This window comes from Suricata suricatta, chromosome 2, assembly GCF_006229205.1.
Source record: "Suricata suricatta isolate VVHF042 chromosome 2, meerkat_22Aug2017_6uvM2_HiC, whole genome shotgun sequence".
Taxonomy (NCBI): domain Eukaryota; kingdom Metazoa; phylum Chordata; class Mammalia; order Carnivora; family Herpestidae; genus Suricata; species Suricata suricatta.
Window position 1 is genome coordinate 103,900,834 of NC_043701.1, and position 17,738 is coordinate 103,918,571.

Genomic DNA, 17,738 nt, shown 5'->3' on the forward strand with positions numbered 1-17,738 from the left:
AAACGAACAACTCCTAAAAGAAGAGTTTACAACCCTCAGGTAGCTTACAGCATTATTACTATCTGCTGGCATTTACTGAGATCATCGCTGTGCCCAGCACTTGCATTCAGCACATCAACATCTTCCCCAAACCTCCAAAGATGTGAGTGCTATTTTATCATTTTTCACTATCTTTGGCTACTTAGGAAAATTTCAAAAATGGGAAAACTGAAGCGAATCCAAGGCCTGAGAACAACAGAGCCCATGATGAACTTGGGCCTTAGAGCCCATGATGAACTTGAACCTGGAGCCCAAGGGATTGACTTGCTGCTGCCCGGGTGGCAGAGGGCTGTGCTCCGCACACATTACACTGTCCCTGGGGCCTGGCGCTCAGCTCTAAGCTATATGTTCAGGGAATTTGAGATCAATGGAGTGAATTTATAGGAATGCTGGGGGAGAACCAAAGTCAGAGAGTTCCTATAAAGGCATCTGCTTCACCTGGAGCAGGTTTCTCCATAGTGGCATTTTTGACATCTTGGGCCAGACTATCTTGTTATGGGGCCGGTCCTCTGCATTGCAGGATGTTTACGCAGCATCCCTGGACTCCACCTGCTACGGGCAAGCAGCATACTCTCCCCCAGTTGTGATGACAAAAAGATCTCCAGACATGCTAGGTGTCCTCTGCGAGGTGCTGAGGACCACTGAGTTTGAGAAAGGAAGTCTCTGGAGAACACACTGTCATCGAACATTAAAAAGCTTAAGGTGAGGCACCTGGGTGGCTTGTCAATTAAGAGGCAGACCCTTTTTTTTTTTTTATTGAAAGACCAAAAGAGATAGACAGAGCATGAACAAGGGAGGGGCAGAGAGAGAGGGAGACACAGAATCTGAAGCAGGCTCCAGGCTCTGAGCTGTCAGCACAGAGTCCGACGTCGAGCTTGAACCCATGGACTGAGAGATCATGACCTGAGCTGAAGTCTGATGCTTAACCAACTGAGCCACCCAGACGCCCCAAGAGGCAGACTCTTGATTTCAGCTCAGGTCATGATCTTACAGTTCATGAGTCTGAACCCTCCCTCCAAGCCCCACTGACTCTGCACAGACAGTGCAGAGCCTGCTTGGGATTCTCTTTCTCTTTCTCTCTCTGCCCCTTCCCCCTTTTCTCTCTATCTCAAAATAAATAAATAAAATAAACTTTAAAAAAGTGAAAAGCTATCTTAAGGCATGTGATCTTGATAAGGACCCTAAGAAGTCCCGTGGGCTCAGAAGAACTGGGTCTTCTGAACTTTGGTGCATGGAAGTAGCCAGAAGAAAGTGGGAAGCTAGGAGGGACACCTGCCATGGCAGAGGGTCTGTGAGATTTAATTAGTTGAACATTTGTGTCCAGTTCAGTCTGTCAGATAATGAGGAGATTCATCTTAGTTTTTCTTTTGCTTTGGATATTTGGATAGATTTAGGTAAGCCTATTTTCTTATTTGCTGTTTTTATTTATCACACATTTATTTAGTATCTACTGTGTCTGTCATTATATTGAATGGGATTATTTCTTTCAATCCCCAGGGCCTGGTACACAATAGATGCCCAATAAGTGCTTGTTGAACATAATCTTGAATTGATTACAGGGGAAAATTGTCTGTGAAAATAGGTCTTCTTGGAAATGGGTTCCTTATGGCTTTCAGGCCTGCGCAGGCACTATTTGTCAGTGGGTGGACTGCTCTATGGTGACATGAGATGCTCTTCTCACATACGCACTGATGGATCTATAATGAAAAATGCATTATAGATGGATTTTTGTTGACTGCCTTATTTGCCTCCTTAAATTTCTAGTTTCCTCCTCACAGTGTGGCAGAGCTTAGTGGCGACAGATTCTGAGGAAGGTTTGCCAAATTGGTTATGGGAATGGGGGCGGGGATGGGAGCAAGTACAATACAGGGTCAGGCCTTTCTGAGGTCAGGAGGTAATGATGGGAGCAGAGTGTGGCCTCGGGAATGGGCCCTCACCTGAGACCACACCAAAAGAGGCTCCGGAAGGGAGTCAGGAGCCCAGAACGCAGAGGCAAACTCACGTTAGCAGGGCTGGATGAGGGACAAATCAGAACACATCTATTTGTATTGCCTGTATTACTTAATATATTAATATATTTTTCTTAGTTATAAAAATTATGCATGATCATTGTAGGGAAAAAATAGAAAATAAAGGAAACACTAGTGATAACAGCTGTTAACATATGAACATCTGTCTTTGTGGTTTTTGCCTTTTAAAATTTTTTAATGTTTACTTATTTTGAGAGAGACAGCATGAGTGGGAGAAAGGCAGAGAAAGAGGGAGAGACAGAATCCGAAGCAGGCTCCAGGCTCTGAGCTGTCAGCACAGAGCCTGACACAGGGCTCGAACTCATGAACCATGAGATCGTGACCTGAGCTGAAGTCAGACGTTTAACTGATTGAGCCACCCAGGTGCTCCTTTGTGGCCTTTTTTTCTACAAGTATGACTTCACATAATATTGTGAACATTTTCCCACGTCATCACTTCATGTGGCTGCAACATATTGTGTCTGGTATTTTATCACGGCTTATTTACCCTCGTGCTTGTTTTCCAGGTTTTCTCAATTAAAACCAGTACTACAATTTGGAAAACTATCTTGAGAAAGTTGATATGAGGTCAGGGAGATGCTGACTGTAAATAGGGTGTGCTCCTAGGATTTGAGGACAAGAGGGCAATGAATGACACCATCCAGCTGCAGAAAATCCCTTCCCGTCACAGATGTTCTAAGAGCATCACTGCCGAGGCCAAGGTGTCTCCTACCAGGGGGCTTCAGCGGGGACACAGGGCAGGGTTCCACTTTGCTGCATGCAAATAGGCTCCCAGAAGGTGTGCAACAAAAGGCTTTGCTTCCAAGCTGCCATGGTGGAGATTTGTTAAATCTTACCAACATTCGGATGTGTAATGTGGTAACTGAAACAGAAATGTCAGAATGTGATCAATGTTGAATGCTCTTCCAGGGGTGTGTTGGAAGAGGACACCCTCATTGGCAGACAGGAGCCATCTTGGCCGCTTGGCAGATCTCTCCCTGGACTGGTATGGGTGTGTGGTATAATAAAAAATGTGTTTGGTCTTTGTCCCTGGTTCCTGGCACAGAGCTCCTAAAACCCTTGGAGTTTTCTGATTGATAAGAGTATCTTTTGTTATTTAGGACAAGCCCCTTTCAAGCACACCAGAATTTATGCTAATGAGGTGAGTCTTGGACAAGGTGGTGGAGAGAAGACCCTACATAGCTTCCAGAAGGGGGCTGGTCCCAGAAGAACCAACCATGTGATTATAGGGCACACTAATCTGCAATCAGCCCAACCCGAATTCCTGGGAGAGAAGCTGGAGATGGAGTTCAGTCACTTGGCCAGTGATTTGGTCAACCACGCCTACATAAGGGAATTTTCATAGAAACACAAACAATGAGGCCAAAGAGCTTCCTGGTTGGTGAATACAGTGATGTGCGGGGACTCCATGAAAAGCTTGGAAACTCTGTGGCTGCCATTCCCCCATACCTTACCCCATGTATCTCCTCCGTGAGGCTGTTTCTGAGTTGTAGCTTTTATGATAAAACCACAACTGTAATACTTTCCTGAAGGGGTTTTGTGAGACCCTCCAAATGTATCCATTGGTCAGATGTGCAGGTGGGTGGCCCCTGAGACTTGTAACTGGTATCTGCAGTGGAGACAGCCTTGTGAGACTGAGCCCTTAATGTGTGGAGCCAGTGCTCATGCTGTGCGGTTACTGTCAGAGTTGAACTGAATTGCAGGAAACCCAGGTGTTGTCTGAGAATGTTCGTTGTTGGCGCTACACGCAGGCCACCCAGCCTCTCGCCAGAGATAGTTCCACTTTCTTTGCTCTGATTCTGTTCTCTCCAACTGAACTTTTGAGAGTAATTTAGTTTCCCAAATAGACTTTTCCATTGGAAGATGGAACCGACTAATCGACAGACGTTTGGCAATTATATTGCTCAGTGAGAATAAATAAACTGGGACAGTGGTTTCTCAGCCTCTGGTGAAATTTGCTAGAGTATGTAGTACTGCCATGGAGGGGGTCCAACTCCCGGGTGGCCTGGGAATTCCCTGGTTTTAAAACTGAAGTCATTTGCCTTAGGAAATCCCTTAGTCTTGGGAAAACTGGGGCTACCGGTCACCCTGCCACCAGGACAAGAGTCTCTTGACAACCAGAGTTGAGCACCAGAGTGTGGGTCCTGGGGACAATCATCCAGCCCCACTTACACACATTTATTCCTTCCACATAAGAAGCCACAGCCTTCTGGGCACATGAGGGAGGCTCATCTTCTTCAGTGAAGCATATCTGATCTATAAATATCTAGAAAGCAGATCCAAGGCCCAAAGGCTGCTCTTACAAATCTGTTTCTTGCTAAAAGCAGAGAAGTTGAGTAATGGAACTGGCCCAGGTCTAACTAGTGGGTTTCCTGCGTGTGTTCCCAGCATTGGCCATTGTGATGGCTCTCAAAGATAAGCCCTGAAGTACGAGGTGTCAATATTGAGTGAGCATAACAGCTGTTACAATGCAGATTCCCCTATGCAGTTGCCCTCTGTACTGGTTTAGTACTTCCAGTGGTAAAGTTTAAGGATTCTGCATTCTTAACAAGACCCACCACTAACGGCTATGGTCTGTGGACCACAGAGAACCATGACCTTTAAGCAAATGAGAAAATTAGATGTTTCCACATACTTGCAGTCTACATCTACATGCAATAACTGTATTTATGATTCTCATAATCTAATCAGATTTATGGACTTTAAATAAAGTTGTAGCCATCGAACTATTGAGTGTGACTTAATGGGTGTGCCTTTGCAATTTTTTCATACAAAGAAACTTATAGAGGCACTTGGATGGCTCAGTTGGTTGAGCATCTGACTTCAGGTCAGGTCATGATCTCACGGTTTGTGAGTTTGAGCCCCGCATCGGGCTCTGTGCTAACATCTGGGAGCCTGGAACCTGCCACAGATTCTGTGTCTCCCTCTGTTTCTGCCCCACTCCCCACCCCGTCTCTCTTTCTCTCAAAAATACACAAACATTAAAAAATTAAAAAAAAAAGATATTTATAAAGTAGATAACATTTTTTGTCAGACTGTTCCTTTCCTTTCATTTTTTTTAATTGGAAAAAGTGACTTTTGAACTCATAGGAGAAGGCTATGTTGCCAAAGGTGTTTCCTGCCCAGTGCCCCAAATCTCAAGGACTGGAGTATGATCTTTCTGGGACCACCTTTTTGGGCCTCTCCTTCCCGGTTCAGGACATCTAAATGAGGGGGCCAGGAGAGTACCTCGTAAGCAAAATGCAGAGTGCTTTTAGGGGCCGTACCTCTTGTAAATGGTATAAAGCCTCCTCTCTGTACATTTTGCGTTTAGAAGGACTTCACAGGGCATCAGCTGGCTCTGATTCCTATTTTCCCCTAGGAAGGAGATCATTGGAAGCAGGTGAAGGCAGAATTATAACGAGCCCGAGTCAGATTGCTGCTGGGATTCAATGCATGAGGAGCTTTTGTTTTCCTCTTCAAATCTTCTTGAATTCCTCCCAGATACTTCAGGCTTCTGCTTCTGATCCACCAGCTCCCTGAAGCAGGCGCCAAATGGTTTGCTGGGGCAGCCTATTATCAGAGCAAAACAAACACCTTCTGCCTCTAGCCTGGTTGTTTCGTGTGTTATCAGGAGTTTATGAGATTGATGGGGCTTCAGAGAGACACATTTGGCTCCATTTCCCACCCACTTAGCCTGTATTCTATGAATCAAATGACTTGTTTTCCCCCAACAGGCTTTAAGATTGCTAATGGCTATCGTTTAGGGGTCACAGTTGGGGGTAATTTTCTTTATTTTATAAAAGATGACAGAGCAGCATGACTGGCCTGGAGAAATGAGAATAACGCAGGCTTCCATCACCGGTTGTGGTCAAGCCAGGAGTCTTTCCTCTGTGGACCCAGGACTGGAAGGATGTCCCCTCCATACAAAGGATTTGGCACTCAGAATAACTACAAAGTGAGTTTATGGCACAAAGAGAAGACCTGTCCTCAAGAACCCTTCACTGTCCCTGCTTTCACTCCCCAGAGAGGCATTAAGTTTGTATTTGCTGTCCCCATTTCCTGCTGTGATTACCTTTCCTAGGGCCTCTGAAGTCCTCTGTGTCTCTGCTCTGCCATCTTCGCACTCTCTCCTCGGCAGTGACGAATGGCACCTTTTCAGTGTGTTCTTCTGCAAATAGAAACACGGCGATGATACCTGGAGAGAGTCCATTGACACCCAGTGGTGTCTAGCTCTTGGCTGTTTGGATTGGACACTATGTATGCCTTTCATTCAGGCATGTTTCATCCTTCAGGGAACAAGCCTAGGGCACCCAGCCATCTGCGGCGGAAGGTTCCACCGGCCAGACTGCTCACTCCCTGCAACCCGATTTCTCAGGCGCCCCAAACAAAGGCAAGCAAGAAGACAGGATAACCTAAGGAATGGGGGAGAAAGAGACCAGATAACCCAGAATAACAGAGAAAAGCCCAAATTGGGAAGGAAGAAAAAAAAAAACTCGAGATTAAGAGGAGACTCCGAAGTGAGAACATGAACAAAGAATTCTAAATTAAATTCTACCTCTTCCACCCTAAGCTTGGGCAATACATTGCACAGATAGTCTTTGCTTTGCATGGTTCTAATATGAAGAAACTTCCATGCGTGCAGTTTAGGGAAATCAAGCCAGTCCCTCCATAACACAGTTCGTCTTCCAGTTGCCACATATATCAATTATGAGTGATTGTATAAAATAGCTCTTTATTACTAACTACTAAGTAAATGACAGGAGAGCATCATGACCAGTGACCAGCCATGCCACGTCTATCGAAGACTGTGGGCGGCTGATCACCATGCATCTGTTATTCGGCTCTTCCGTTTATACACAGAGAGCAGAGGGGCAGCCACACCACCTCCTCGTCGCCCAATCATAAACCCGTGTGCCATTTTACCAAATTGGGTAGTTGAAAGAGGGAACTGACCAACAAAGATGGAAGTGCAGGAAAGCAGCAAAAAGTAACAACGCTGGAAATGAAATTGAGGATTGCAATGGAAGATTAGAAGCTGTGGACATGATGACAGCAGGGGGATGCTGGAACAGCAGGCGTAGGTCTGTGACACATGACCCCACGGGAAAAGCCCAGTGAATGTCAAGAACAAGGAAGCGACACCAGCAGAAACTTCATATTGAAGGAACTCTCAGAGATATTTCATGAACTTGAAAGCACAGAAGGTAAACTTTCAGCAGCCAACCCAAACTTAGAAAGGAATAGAACCCTTTCCCAAGGCATCAAAAAGATGCTCTCTCGGCTTGGGAAGTACCAGACTCAAGGTGTCACAAAGAAATGGCATAAAAAGTGGCTGTTCAGACGCCTCTTCCTAAGTTGGTTACAAAGAAATAAAACACTGTGTCAGCGTTTCTAATGTTTTTTTTTAAATGGTTTTTTTAAATTTATTTTCTTTGATAGAGAGAGATAGTGCGAGTAGGGGAGGGTCAGAGAGAGGGGGAGATACAGAATCTGAAACAGGCTCCAGGCTCTGAGCTAGCTGTCAGCACAGAGCCCGACGCGGGGCTCGAACCCACAAACTGCGAGATCATGACCTGAGCCGAAGTCGAACACTTAACCAATGGAGCCACTCAGGTGCCCCAACGTTTCTAATGTTTTAAGTTCCAGTGTGCTAAATCAATACTAGTTTTTACCAGTTTTTCATTTCCCCAAGAGAGCTCTTAATGTTTCGACAAGTTTTTAAAGTTACTAAACAATCACGATTTTCTCATTGGTTATTAAGATCATTTGCGGTTTCAGCTGCAATGACCAGTTTTGGCTGGCACGGTCAGGCCAGCGTCACCGCTCAAGGTGGGGACTGCCTGTAGAGACTTGGAGCCCAAGTTATATGTGCATAGGTGAAGCAAAGCTCGACACCACAATTATAACTTATAAATGATATAACAATCCCGGGTTTTGCAGGGGAAAAAGCCTGTGTGAGTGTGCGTGTGAGTGAGAGGCTGGCAGGGGGCTTCCCCATCTGCTGAGTGCCGCAGGGAGTTACCACGAGTCCCTTGGTCCTCCCTGGGAGACTGCTGCCCATTCCGGGGTGCAGACCAGGGCAGGCTCTTAACATCCTTCAGATCTTTGCTCCTGGGGCTCCATCCTTCTCAAGGGCTGCCTCGGCCACTGTGTACTGATGGGGACCAGCGCCCTTCTGTCATTGCCACAACACAGAAGTCACTCACGCCACGCTTCTTGGGATTCGACAAACTGTGTAGAGGATTTGGAGAGGTCCTGAAGGAGTCACATGGAGTGCAGCCTTGGGAGCATTCTGCTCTTCCTTCTCTTTGTCCCCCTTCCCTCTCCCTTCCTCCCTCCAGGAGCAGTGCCTTCCCTGCCCTGGGGTATTTACTGCAGCTTCCCCACTGTCTCCCTGGGGCGGGCTGGGTGGGCTTGGACTGTCCTAAACATCATCTACCTCAAGTATCTATCCCAGGATCTCTCCTAGTAAAGCCAGTTAGGCACCAGCCTGTTACTAAAGTTACACACACTCACACACACACACACACACACATGTATATGGTGCACATAGAAAGAAGAGAATTATATACACAAGAGTGTTAACCTGAACTGGAGATCTCTGGATGGTGAGGATTACAAATGATTTCTTAGTCTCTTCCTTTTGCTTTTCTACAATGAATGTATGTCATAAAATGTGTACAATGTAAATATATTACATCTTAATAAGAATAAAATTATTAAAACAGGCTGAGAGTAAGCCTTGACCATGGCAAGGACATGAGGGGCTCAGAGGAGGAAGGAAGGTGTTTGGCAGGGGGCAGATAGATGGGGGCAGCTCAGGAGACAGGAGAGAGGGGAGGGGGAACACAGAATAGGGGCATCAGGAGAGAGACAAGGGCACAAAGAAATGGGAAAAGAATCAGATCACCACTTTAAGGTAACAATTTTGCTCCATTGTGCCTCTGTATTATGGGGTTGACTAACAATTATGATGGTAATTATAACAATTTTAGGTTCTTCTTCTGCACACTGTAGTTTCATTATCTTCCAACATAATGTCCCTAACATCCTGCTACTACAAAAGAGGAAATCGAATAGATGCAGCCTTGATTTTAGCTGTATTTTATACTTGGCTCTGACATAATGCCATTTTCAAATTGCCTGCATACAATTAACATGAGAATTTCCCAGCCTGACCCCGCTGCAATCCATTCAATATTGTAGTAGTTTTAAAAAGAACCAATCAAGGGCACCTGGGTGGCTTAGTCAGTTAAGCATCCAACTTCGGCTCAGGTCATGATCTCACCATGGTTCATGAGTTCAAGCCCCACGTCAGTGCTGATAGCTCAGAGCCTGGAAACTGCTTCAGATTCTGTGTCTCCTCTTTCTCTGCCCCTGCCCTGCTCATACTCTGTCTCTCTCTGTCTTTCAAAAGTAAATAAATGTTAAAATAAAATTGAAAAAAGAAAAAGAACCAATCAGTGGTGACCAAAAAGAGCAACGTGTGTTCCCAAGGACATGGTAGACCCACTGTCCTTCAGCATCCCCCCGCAACCCACCTCACTCTTGCACTTTTCTTTTCCTTGCAGTGGAGCCCGATGGGACCTGAAACATGGGGGCAGTTGTCGCTAGTGTTGGGCATGACTCCAGGAGCTGGGATTCAGAAATGGCAGAGGTTTGTTGAGAGGGAGGTGGCCGGCCGTGGAGTATGGTGCAGGTGGAGGGCAGATGAGTGGGTTTGGCTATGCCCCCCAGCCCCGCAACAAGTTAAAGGACAGCGGGGACTTTAGGAAGGCCTTGGAATCCCTTGGGGACTATGCTCACAGTCATTTTGCTTCTCGTCCCATTTGTCCTCTCCATTCAAAACTATAGACCAAAACGGACAATAAATCTTCCCTTCCTTGGTACCCTCTTTTCTGTCCTTGTTACATTCTTTAGAAGAGAGATTCGTGCTTACTGACTTACTGGCCTCCCCTCTCATTCATTCCTCAAACTGGTCCAGTCTGGATTCAGCCCCCGCCACACAGTTCACTGATGAAATGACTGTCACTGAAGTCAGTGCTGATGTTTTGTTTTCAAACTTTCTTCCCACCTCGTCTCCTTGCAGCAGCAGCCGTCACTTTATCTTCTCCCTTCAGACCTCTTCTCCTTCAGCTCTCCCTAGCTTTTGATTAATGGCTGTGCCAACCCCGGGTTGCCTGAGCTATAAACTTTGGTGATGTCTTCAACTCCTTCTTTGCCGATATTAGAAATGTCTATAGAATCCATCCTCTGCTCATCCCCGGTGCTACTTCCTTGGTTTAACCTCACACATCCTTCCTCTGAGCTCCTGTCCTCTGATTAAGCTGCTATTTTTAGCTATGAATTATTATTGATTTCTAAGGTAATTGCATCGTGGTCAGGAACTGTGATTTGGATGGTGATTCTTTGAACTTTGTTCAGTGATGTTTTATGGTCTAGGATGTGATCAGTTTTTATGAATGTTCCAGATCTACATGGAAAAGCATGTGCATTCGTGAGTTGTTGGGTACCATGTTCCATATGTCTCCAGCAGATCAAACTTGTTCAAATATTCTACATCCTTCTTGATTTTCTGTCCACTGAGAGAGGGATGTTAAAGCGATCCACCCTGATGGTGTATTTGTCAAACTTTTTTTGTAGTTCTATCAATTTTCACTCTGTGTATTTTACAATGATGTTAGGAAGGACATATGAGTCTGAATCTCCTAAAGCATCTAGTGAACCGTACTTTTTATCTCTTTATCTTTGACAATACTTTTCTCCTGGAAGTCTAATATAAACATCTTTATGCCAGCTCTCTTTTGGTTAATATTAACCTGATAGATCTTTTTCCATTTTTTCACTTTCCTCCTTTCCTGTAAGAAGCGGTCAATAGGAGGAGTGTGCCTGGGTTCAAGCCACCACTCTGCTGCTCATTCTGTGACCTGGGCAAGCTGTCTAACTTCTCTGTGACTTAGTTGTCTTAAAACAGGGTCTGTGAGGAATAAATGAGTTACTATCTTGGGAGAACTTGGGACAGTGCTTGGCACACAGCACCTGGCTGTGTTCATTATTCTGATTAGATACAGCTCTCGTAGTAAAATATTGCTGGATCTAAAAAAACGTGCTCTGATCATCTTTGTCTCTTGGCTTGAGTTTGGTTGTTACAGTTGTTTTGACTCCTGATATCTTTATTCATTTCTACCATCTTATTTTGTACCACCTGTTTTATTTCCTGTCTGCCCATCCCCCCACCCCCCCGATCCCAAACCTTTCTTGCCTTCTGTTGGATTGGTTGTATTTTCCCCCCCTCTAACAGTTTGGAAGTTATACATTTTAGTTCTATTATTTTAGTGGTTATGTTAGTTATTTTAATGTCGATATTCAACCTAACAGACTCCTTTAGAACACTGAAAGGAAACTATAAAACACATAACATCCTGTAACATCAATCATACCCCTCCAGGATTATGCTCTGTTTGTCCAGGATTTGGGTTCTAGCTTGAGCTGTTTTTTAACCTCACAGACTAAGCGCCATTGCTATTGTTTTATACAGTTAATTATTTGGATTTTTTTTCACATCTGCCGTTCATTTGTCTACCATTCCTTTTCGTATCTGAGAACTTTTGGGGGGATTATTTCCCCTACTCTTAAACTATATATATTGTTTCTAGGAATTTCTTTTAATGAGAATCTTCTTTCAGCTTTGGTTTGTCTGAAAATGTTTTTACCTTGACTGACAGGAGTTATTGCTCCCTAAGTATTTATGTTTCTCTTTCTCTTCCCCCCACCCAATCTATTCTTTGCCATTGGGTGGGCTGTGTGACCTGTTCTGGCCAAAGGACTGTGAACATGTGTCATTTCTGGGTGGAGGCAGTGAGAATATCTAGCATGACTTGGGTTTTCTCCTCTCTGTCTTTGGTGGGTCTGCAAGCCATGTGCTGAGATGGTGGAGCCACAAGATATAGGAAACCTGATTCATGAGTCTTTGGATAGTGGAAAGTTGCCTCAGAGGGTCACCTGATTTATAGGATATTTGGGGTAAGCTTGAAATAAACCTTGGAGTAGTGAGACACTGATATTCGGCCTCATTTCTTACTAGCCCGTTTAGTCTTGAAACACAGGTATTTTCTCGCCCCAGTGCCTGCAGCTCCATTCCTTCCAAGCAGCGCCCTTCTCCAAGAGCGCCCCTTTGTTCAGTGGGTGCTGCTGGCGAAAAGAAACAGCTACTCTGCTTCAGAGTCTCTTCGGGGAGAGACCAGGAAGACTTTCTTCACCCGTTTTTCTCAAGTTTTCTCGAACCATCAGGAAGCATCAGCTAAGGGACACATGTCCTTCCATCCCAAGGGTTCCTGTGGTTGTGTGTTCATGGAGAGGGTGGAGCACAGCCCTTCTTAGCCTTTGTCATCCGCGTCACCCTAGCCAACTGTCTCTATTCCAAGGTGCTTGGGCTTGGGTGTCCGGCCTTCCACGCAGTCAAAGTTTATGTCTATACTTCGGGTTAACTTTAAAGTTCGTGGGAGGTTTTCATTCCACTCCAGAGACACCTGTGTGTTTTGCTTTAACAACAGCTTTCCCCCTAAACCATGTCAGGTAGAAATGACACTCCTGATGGTGTGGCTCTGCCCGGCCCACCACCTCCTGACTCCAGAGGATGTGTGTCCCTTCTGAGAAGCATAGGGTGGTGAAAGGACCCAGGTCTGGGAGTCAGGGGGCCTGGAGTCTAGCTCTGACTCTGCCACACTTGGTAGGGCACCTGGCCTCAGGCTTCACTTTGCCATCCATCAAATGGGAACATTGGGCAAGGTGATCTCCTCGGTCCCCTCTAGCTTGAGCATCCCAGACCCTCCCATCTTGCATAGCATCCAGTTGCATCCTAGTTTGGGAAGAATTTTCCCTCCGCATCAAACATCATCTGTCTGTTTTCAGCTCAGTAATGGCATTTTAAGTGAAGTCAGTGGAAAATTGGTTTACTTACTTCTAAATGGTGACCGGAAAAAATAATATTCTCTTCCTATTTTTAAAAAGTCTCAGGTTCTGGCAACCCCAGCCTAGGCGTTGAGTAACACAACCCCGGGCTTCACATGATGCAGAAGCACTAGCCTCTTCGGGATCATAAATAATGAGGCTACAACCTGGGTCCTAATCCCCTTCTTCTGAAACATAGTGAGTTATTATTCATGCTTCACCAGCCTCTTGCCCCTTGGGAGGGAGCAGTGAGAATCCAGGATTTTTTATTGGAGGCACGGGGTGGGAGAGGCTTGGCAGGGCTTGAACTCAGCTTGGTCTGGAGCCGGGGTAGGCCTGAGTGGGTCTCTTGACTCTCTGGCTGAGACTCTTTCACTTAGCACCGGAATGAAAATCACATCTTTGAAGTACTCTCCACACGATGCGATCACGTGAGTGGAAGCCCTAGGAAACTGTTAAGTGCTGTATAAACACATTAAGCAGCAGTACTTCTATGTGGAAAATGTGGTGTCTCCACTGTGGTCTTGATAAAAAATGGTAAACTCCTTACTTCCTTCATCCTGTAACAACTTATGATCGGTCTGTTTGCATTTGCATGCAAATTAGTTGTTCCTCTTCAAAGATATCAGTTTAACTAGAAGCATTGAATACAATGAAGCAGACATGCATTAATGTTATGCTAGCAGAAAAACAAAAAAGCAGGGTGCCTGGTTGGAGGGGCCCCATGAGGCGACGAACACCCACCTGTATGGCTGAAGTGGGACTGTGGTTGGGACGCTCCAGGGCAGCTTCACAATCATCGGCTTCTGAAGCACCCAGTGGAAAGTGGCCTCCCTGACCTGAGGCTTTGGCTGGTCTCAGATGTTGGGTAAATTCAATGTTTTACATCTCTGATCAGATTTATAAACAAACGGGATGATGGACCTTCCTTGTGCAGCCACCATCAGCTTCCTGTAAATAAGTGACCGTAGCCAGGTGTTAGGACTGAACCATTAATTGTGACAAATGAAGCTGCGGGTAATTAAGTATGCAATTTTGAGCTGTGCAATGAAATTCCACATAGAGAATATCGTGAAGCTGGGTATTATGTAGAAGGGCTGGCAAAAAAGAGACTGCATGTGATACCACCTCTCGGTAATGTTTGAGTCACGTGCAATCCTTGTATGCCCATTGCTGAGAGTGTTCTGTGTGCACTTGAGCTTGGACTCAGGTGGTCTTCACAGGTATGGATTTCTGACTGGGTAAACCAGGTTACATGCCCTGATCTCGCTGTTCCTGTGGGTTATAAGGGGAGCCTGGGACTCTCAGGATAGAGGAGCAGTAGGATTCGGGTCTCTATAACAGAGGAGCCTACGTCAAAGAAAAGATGGGAGGACTAGTCACTGCTTGAGCCGTTACTGGGTGTCAGGCTAAATACTTCATGAAATTACTTCATTGTATCAGGTAATGAAGGAACATCATCTTCATTTTCCAAGTGAGCTGAGGTTCAGTAATTTGCCCAAAGTTATAAATTAGATGGTGGCAGAGTAGGAATTTCCTTTCCCTTCCTCCCCTGGCCAGCTCCGGGGCTGCCTCTGGGTCGGATACAGCTCACCTTTGCCACCAGGAGCTCCTTAGGCACATTCTAGTCCTTCTGAGTTTAGTGACAGCCATGAAGATCCCAAAGAGAATGAGTGTTCACCCCCCAACACTCGTGTCTGTGTGTCTGCCTGGGCTCCTGGAAAGACACGAGGTCTCCTGGGATCCAAGAGAGCAGGGAGAGGAAGGTGCATGGCTAGGAGACCGAGAATGCCATCTGGGGATATGCTGTCCCCCTGGCCACAGCGTGGCTAATGCTGTGACCCATGGGACCACTGCAGAAGCTCAGGAAATGCCTCAGAACCATCCACTTGGGATTATAACACCTTGTGTGGCTGTGTGTGTTGAGGGGGTTCCCGGGGACTTTTCCCTCCTCAGCCTGGAGCAGACCTGGTCAGGCTGCTGGGAAGGGCCATGGGGACCTGAGGTCAGATGGTTGGAGGAAGCGGTGGGGCCCAGAAGATTCTCAGTGGCATCTAGAGCTGGGGGCACAGTCTGCTTGCCTCGGTACCAGGTCCCGCCGTGGAACCTCTCTTCTCTGGAATGTATATACTCAGTCCCTTTGGAGAAAACCATCTCCATAACTCCCAGGGAGAGGGTCTCATTCTCTGTCCCCAGCAGGCCAATCACATCCTCCATCACCAAAAGCCGGGTTGTTTGGCTTTAGTTGACTCCACATGTGGGATATCCAGATCAGTCCAGGATGGATCTGCATTGGCCTTGGTTCCTGATTTATGTGAACCCCAGGCCTTGGTTCTTGATTTATGTGAGAGCACATTCATCTCCACCCAAACACACAGCTAATTCCTTTTCACGAACAGCAGCAAAGGCTGTGGAGGACGGCCCTGCCCCCCATCAGCCCCTTTACACCAGCTTCCTCAAGCCCAGTGCCCCTCTTCTCAGTCTACAATGTCTGCTTCCACTTAATGGCCATTTGCTCTCTGAGGAGGATCTTCCAGAATAGGGGCCCCTCACCTCCCAAATACTGCGCCAGCCCCTACCTCTCACCTGCCTGCAGCTCTGAGAAGCATCCACCAGCTGCATCCACTATTCAACTCGCTGGCACTTTAGCCTAAACTTCTGACCAGCTTACCAACTGTTTGGGCTTGCCAGAACACTTCCTTCTGTACTTAGCGATGGAAGCTAGCCCTGCGGGAAACTTGGCATAAGTCTCCATTTTCGCATTTGTGGGATTAGATCTGAGGGTCTTGTTACACCAACACCATCCATGGGGCCCGGTAACACTTGTTGCTTTGTGCGACCATCATGTCTGAGTCCAATTCAGCTACCCCGGGGCCGGGTGACATGGAGAGGAAGGTGGGGAGGGGAGCCAGTTGTCCCAAATTCCAGAAGCTTCCAGAGATGAATGGGAGGTGAGGAAGTGAGGATTCCTCCCTTGCCTTCCCTCCTAGGTTGAGGCAGTCTTTCCCTCAGAGGCACCAAGTGGGATGATGCAGACCACCCCTTGCAGATCACGGTCCTGCCCGTCACCTGCTGGGTATCAGGGTGACTTTGAGAAGGTGATCAGAATGTTTCTATCAGGGCCTTCCTCCTCTCCCTGGAGGCTGGGACAAGGAAGTGGTTCCTTCTTTCTTTCTTTTCAAAAGTATAACAGTAATTGCTGACACCCATTGAGTGCTTATGGGTTCCTGAGAGCCATTGAGTACTTCCTCTGACAGCTCTGTTCTGAGACTTCTCTGGGGTTACACCTGTCACAGCCTCCAGGGGAAAGGTGAGTGATCAGAAGCCTGGACCAGGCCCGGGGACATGGCTGCTGGATCCAGCAGAGAAGGGGCAGAATGCGAGCCCTAGAGCCCAGTTCTGAGACCATTTCCCTCCCACTGTCAAGAGCTGTCCGCAGAAAGCCTTCTTGGTGCCCCAGTCATTTGCTCTAAGACAGGACAGTGCTGTCGAGGGGATGGGCTTCCCAGGGCAAAGCTGGACCTGGCTGAGAGGAGCAGGGGGAGCCCAGGACAGCCTCACTGCCACCCTGAGGAGGGGACAGGGAGAGAGCGAGCACCAGGGGGCATGGCTTTTCATCATTTGCTTTTCAACTTTTACTTTTTAATTGTGATAAAATACACATAACATAAATGTTACCATCTAGCCCATTTTGAAGTGTGTACATCCAGTGACATTAAGTACATTCACGGTGTTGTGGGCCCACCACCACCACCCACCCCCTGAACTCGCTTCATTTTGCAAAACTGAAGCTCTGCCCCTCATAAACAGCATCTCATTCCTGTCCCCCAGCCCCAGGTCATGACCATTCATTCTACCTTCTCTCTCTAAGAATCTGACTGCTCTTGTACCTGGTGTCAGTGCTTACACACAGTATCTGTCCTTTTACGATTGGCTTATTTCAGTTAGGGTAATGTCTTCAACGGACATCCGTGTTGTAGCAAGTGTCAGCATTTCCGTCCATTGTGAGGCTGCATAATATCCTGCTGTGTGGACATATGACACTTTGTTTAGCCAGACCTCCACTGATGAACACAAGGGTAGCCTCTACCCGTTAGACAGTGTGAACAGTGCCGCCAGGAACACAGGTATACAAATATCTGCTTTCAGTTCTTTTGGGTGCATGCCCAGAAGTGGAATTGCTGGATCATATGGTAATTGTATGTTTAATTTTTTGAAGAACCTCCATGCTGTTTTCCGTAGCGGCTGCACCATTTTATATTTCTGCCAACAGTGCACACGGGTTCCAATTTCTCTACTTCCAAGACGTATTATTTACTGTGTCCTTTTCTTTTCTATAAAAACCATCATAATGGGTACAAGTTTGTGTTTCATAATTTTTTTTTGGTTAAATGTTTTTTAATTATGAAGAACAATGATAAGCCCACATTTGTTTTAAGTAATTGTTCTGTCATTTAACATCTACATCTATTCATTTGTGAATTACAATTCTTTTATGATATTTATTTTTTTATTTTTTTTCCATAATATTTTATTGTCAAATTGTTTTCCATACAACACCCAGTGCTCTTCCCCTCAAGTGCCCTCCACCATCACCACCACCTGTCTTCCCCCTTCCCCCTCCCCCCCAACCCTCAGTTCATTCTCAGCTTTCAATAGTCTCTCAAGTTCTGCATCCCTCTCTCTCCCCAACTCTCTCTCCCTCCTCCGTTCCCCCTGGTTCTCCATTAGGTCTCT